Source organism: Cnephaeus nilssonii (assembly GCF_951640355.1).
Source record: "Cnephaeus nilssonii genome assembly, chromosome: 10".
In the NCBI taxonomy this organism is placed as follows: domain Eukaryota; kingdom Metazoa; phylum Chordata; class Mammalia; order Chiroptera; family Vespertilionidae; genus Cnephaeus; species Cnephaeus nilssonii.
In genome coordinates, this window is record NC_137081.1 from 86,195,288 (window position 1) to 86,201,065 (window position 5,778).

Consider the following 5,778-nt stretch of genomic DNA (forward strand, 5'->3'; position numbering starts at 1 on the left):
CTCTTCTATCTCCCCCCACCCTCCTTACATAATTAACATTCTCTGGGGATAGCATAGAAACACACACAAAATTAAAAGGAGTCATACTCCAAATATATCTCAGCCGCCCCTTTCTCCCCCTCATCCAACTCTTCAGGGTTCAAAACTTCCCCTGGGCTCTTCCTGAGCTGGGTGGTACCCACAAGGAGACTGCAAGAGGCACACTAGGGGCGCTAGAACTATCCAGAGATCTTGGAGCTGCATAACCCAGGCGGGCTTCCTGGGGGAGGAGGGCTAGAGTGATTTGACCTGAGTCCGGAGGGAGGTAGGATTTCTTTACAGGAAAGAGAAAAGGGGGGGTTGGCCCAGCATGAGGAACAGCATCCACAAAGGTGCAGAGGGAGGGAAGCAGGAGGTCCTCCTAGGATACAATAGTGGGGGCAGCAGGCAGCCCTGGAGTAAGGAGGGGCCGAGCCCCAGTATAAGCCCCAGGGACCCCTGACTTCTGGGGAGTGCACTGGTGGGGAGTGGTCTGACAGTGCCACCTTGAACATATGACTGAACCTCTTGTTGCGATGTGCAGTGGCATTTATGAGGGTGCTCTTGGGACCAGCAGCTGTCTGGGGGTGAGGAAGGGAGCGCACAGTCAGGCTGTGAGACCTCAGTGGATCTTCTGGGAGCTCTGGGGCCAGGATGGCCCTTAGAATTGTCCTGAATTTGGGCAAGGGAGTCAGGCCTTTATATTCCCACACCAACCAGTGATGGTCAGAGGAAGATTGCCCCGGGGAAGGGTGGGGAGGGCACATGACTGAGCGACTCAGCTGGGGGGCGCGTCCTGCAGAGGGACCCAGTCGGTGGTGTCACCTGGCAGCGGGGGCCTTGGCCCAGGAGGGGACACCTGGTCCGGCCGTGACAGCACCCACCATGCTCTCCGAGCTGAGTCTCTGTTTGTGGAATGAAGACCCCTGCTCTGGCGCTGTTGGGGGCTATGGGAGACAACGCGTGGGGGTGCAGAGCACGCTCCCCCTTCTCAGCAGCACGTCATCAATCTGATTTTTAATGGCTTCTCAAATGTCCAAAACTGTGGTGATCGAAAACCCCAGGTGCTAGTTAGGGTTACATTCTGCTGCAAGTAAAAGAAACCCCCAATAACGTGGCTTAAATGAGGCAGAGGCTTACTTCTCTCGTAAGTGCTAAGTCTATGGCTCACACCACCCAACAGCACCCAGGAGCCACATGTGGTCCTGAGCACTGAAATACGTGTTAGAAGCGCAAAGTACACACTAATTTCAAAGCTTTTGTCTGAAAACAATAAAATTAGCCTGTCAGTAATGTTTATACTGATCCCATGATGAAAGATACGTTCAATACATTGAGTTAAATATTCTATGTATATTATTGAAATTAATTTCACCTGTTTATGTTACCTTTTAAAATATGACTACTAAAAAAATTCATGTGGCTCACATCCGTAGTGTGTTCTGTTGGACAGAATTGGTCTAGAGCAGTGGTTCTCAACCTTTCTAATGCCGCGACCCTTTAATACAGTTCCTCATGTTGTGGTGACCCCCAACCATAAAATTATTTTCGTTGCTACTTCATAACTGTAATTTTGCTACTGTTACGAATCGTAATGTAGCATCTGTGTTTTCAAATGGTCTTAGGCGGAGGCAGATTGAGAACCGCTAGCAGGGTCGCCTAAGACCAATCAGAAAACACAGATATTTACATTACGATTTATAACAGTAGCAAAATTACAGTTATGAAGTAGCAACGAAAATAATTTTATGGTTGGGGGTCACCACAACATGAGGAGCTGTATTAAAGGGTCGCGGCATTAGAAAGGTTGAGAACCACTGGTCTAGAGCATGATTCTCAAACAGAGGTGAGTTTGCCCCCAGAGGACACGTGGCACATGGCATTCTCCAGAAATATTTTTGGTTGTCACAACTTTCAGGGTCAGGGGCTGCCGGCATCTAGTGGCACAGGGAACCCCCACCACAAAGAATTACCCAGCACGACATGTTACTAGGGCTTAGGCTGAGCAGGTCTAGTTAATTCCTCCGTGGGATCCCACAGCATCAGCAGCCCAGACTTCTCACATCTTGTGTGTCTGCCAGGGGTCCCTTCCGTTTGCACTGTCGCAGCACAGTCTGAAACGGCTGCTGGAGCTCCAGCCATTGTGGCAGCATCCTGGCCAGCCACAGAGGAGGGGAGCCAGGGCACACTCTCTCCTCAAGGAAGAGTACCCTCAGCTTCTGTCCACTTCCCATTGGTCGGAACCTGGTCCCCTGGCCGCACCTTAATGTACGGGAAGCTGGGAAACGTAGTCCTTATTGCAGTGGCACTGGCCCAGCTAAAAATCAGCGGTTTCTTACAGAGAGAGATGGGAGAATGAGGGGGGACTCGTATCTTGCCAGGGGCACCAGGCAAGAAACATTATCCCCATTTTACAGATGGAAAGACTGGTACGTGGGTAAGGGGACTTGCCAAGACGCGGAGGAAAGGGCAGACGCGGCATGAGCGGAGGCCTCCTGACTGCCAGTTGTCTCGCCGTCGCCCTGCTACCCGGCAGGCACGGCCAAGTCACACTCTTGTTCTTTGCGTCCCGCTGGCCAGTGGTCTACATTGGTCACCTCCATCCCCACGAGGCAGTTTCTCCGTCCGTAAGTTTACTTGCTCTCTCCAGGAAGACAGTGACTTCTCAAAGTTGTTCCTTCAGATTCACAGAAGTCTGGAGCCCACGTGATCACACTGAACAATCTCGGTTTCTTAGCTTTGACAAAGGCGCACGGTACCCTAAGCTGCTGTCAGTGAAGGAGACTGGTGACGAGTATAGGGCTGCTCAGTGTTATATCGGCAACTTTTCTGTGCTACTGAAATTATTCCAAAATGGAAAGACTTTAAAAAATGTTTCTTCAGAATCCACGTAGTCAAATAGATACATTTGGGCATGGGTGGTTGGGGGTTCTTAAAGCAAAGCTCACCTGCATTATTGACATTTATCGTTCACCAAATAGCCCGGACAGAGTGAACGTATTCAGACAAATAACTACTGTATACCAGCTCTTAGCATGTTCCAAGCGAATTTCCTAGCTCAACTAGTTCTCACGGGGGTCATAGAAGACAGCTGATGTGCCCATTTCACAGATAAGGCTGTGGATGTCCAAGAAGGCCAGAGATCAGGCAACGCTCCCACGGACACATGACTAACTCGTGGAAGAACTGGGATTTGAACCCCAGTTCCTCTCACTCCAAAAATCCCACTACTGTCCTCCGCCAATTCTCTTCTCTCCCCGAGATCCTCCCATCAGTCTTTTCGGCCGTCAAATACCCGCATTCTGAGGAGAACCGCCTCACTACCCGCTCAGCAGCCACTTTGTCCCAGCGCCTTCCCTCCAGGGACCCAACAAGGGTCCATACCAGGGCTTCCTCGAGCCTCTGCGGCGAGTCCACATGTAGCACCTCTTTCCCAGGAAGGGGGGGCGCTGCTCCCCCAGAGAAATGAGGGGAAGCAGGGAATGAAATGCAGAGTCCCTCCTCAGGGGCACAGCCAAGGTGTTTAAGCTTCTGACTCATTATCTCATTTAACTCTCGCCCTTCCCGGCTCTCGCCCCAAGGCAGTTCCGTCCCTAGAATGCAGCTCTCAGCCTTCACCCTTGAAGCAGGATATTGGAAGAGTTTTCTTGAAGAATTTGACCTTGGGGACTCCCCAGTCAAAGAGCCCAGCCAGATCAGCCTGCAGTGACAGTTAGTCAAGCCGCTCCCATACCTTCTGAGCTACCAATCAACTGTTTAGCCTCTCTTCATATGAGCAGATAATCATGGATCCCTCCACATGTGAGAAAAGGTTCTAACATAAGATACAGAGACCAAAACACCCAAATACAGGCACCAGGGTGCTGGGAGTGGGAATCAGCCAACGAGAAAGAAGTGGAGATTCCCCAGAGAGAGGACACATTGAGAAATCCATCAGTGTTGGTGTGGGCGTCCCTGAGCCAGAGCTGAGGGGTAGAAGGGATGCTTGCACATCCTGTGGGCCAATGCTCATGACTGATGGGCACAGCACACATTGGCCAAGGCTGCAGCGGAGAGGGCATCGTCAGCACTGCCTGCAGCAGACCAGCGAGGGCTGGGGGGACTGAATCCAGCCCCTGCTCCTCTTGCCAAGCCATGTGCCTAGCGTGGGGCTGCTGCCACCCAGAGGAAGGGGCATTTGCTCACCAATCCATGTGCCCAGGTGTGTCCACCTGGAGCCACAGGCTATCAGCTATCAGGGCCTCTTCCACACCTCAGCTCCTTGCCTCCCTACGGCTCCCACTTCTAGAACACGGTGCTCAGAGCCCTCCTCCCAGCCCCGCTTGGCCCAGCAAGCGTTCATGAGGCTCAGCTCACAGTCACCTCCTCCCAGAGCCGTCCCTCTCCCCTCATGAGATCGGTGCCAGCGCAGGTGTGCATGGCCTCATCCCCACAGAATGAGTTTTCTCCATCTTGAGATGACAACTTTTGTGGGTGCGGTGGATGCTGCCCGATAACCCTCTAGAGCCAAGCACTTCCCCACACGCCAGAGTGTGGATGCTGGCACTTGGCAGGTGAACACCTCTCTGGAACTTCCTCGTGGCGGTCATGTCCCCGCTCCTGGTACAGCCCACACCCAGTGATGCTTGACCTGGGTGTGAAGGCCTGACTCCCAGCCCCGGGTTGGGACAGCTCTGCAGAGCTGCCGCTGGGATTGGCTGAGGCCTTCCTCGACCGGGGACAAATGGCTTCTCTAAGGTGACTGTCATCCCGTCCTATGATTTGTTGGCTTATTAATTCATTCATTTATCGAGTATTTGTTGAGTTCCATTATGTGCTGGGAACCACACACATGGTCCCCATCCTCACATAGCCGAGGGTGTGATGCGGGAGGACAAATGCAAGCACGCACACAGCCCATGGTGGGGTGAGTTGTGAGGAGCCAGGAGCAGGGGGTGTGGGAAGCTCCAGAGCCTGCAAAGACCTGGGAAAGAGCAGGATACTGCACCCAGCAGGCACTGCCTTCTCCCCTCTCACTGCCCTACTTCACCACAGACATTTGCCATGGCCACCAGAACCCTTCACACCCTTCCACATGCTGCGACAGAGAATATTTCATCAAACCTAACATGCCATTCACTGTAAGATGCATCATTCTTTTTTTAATTTACTTTTATTGTTGACAGTATTCCAGATGCCTCCCATTTCACCCCTTTGCCCCACTCTACCCAGCTTCTGCCCCACCCGGGCCTTTCCCATGGTATGGCCTGTGTCTGTGGGTTATGCATGTGTTCTTTGATTAATCTCTTCCCGCCACCCCCTGCCTTCTCCCTTCCCTCTAAGATCTGTCAGTCTGTTCCATGTATTCATGTCTCTGGTTCTATTTTGTTCATCAGTTTATTTTGTTCATTAGATTCTACATATGAGTGAGATCATGTGACCTTTGTGTTTCTCTGACTGGCTTATTTCGCATAGCTTAATACTCTCCAGGTCCCTCCATGCTGTTTCAAAGGGTAAGAGACCCTCCTTTTTTACAGCTGCAAAGTATTCCATGGTATAAATGTATCAAGGCTTTTTTATTCACTCATCTGCTGATGGGCACGTGGCCTGTTTCCAGATCTTAGCTATTGTAAATTGTACTACTATGAACATAGGGGTGCATATATTCTTTCTGATTGGTGCTTTGGGTTTCTTAGGATATTTTACTAGAAGTGGGATTACTGGGTCAAATGGCAGTTCCATGTTTACTTTTTTGAGGAAACTCCATACTGTTCTCCACAG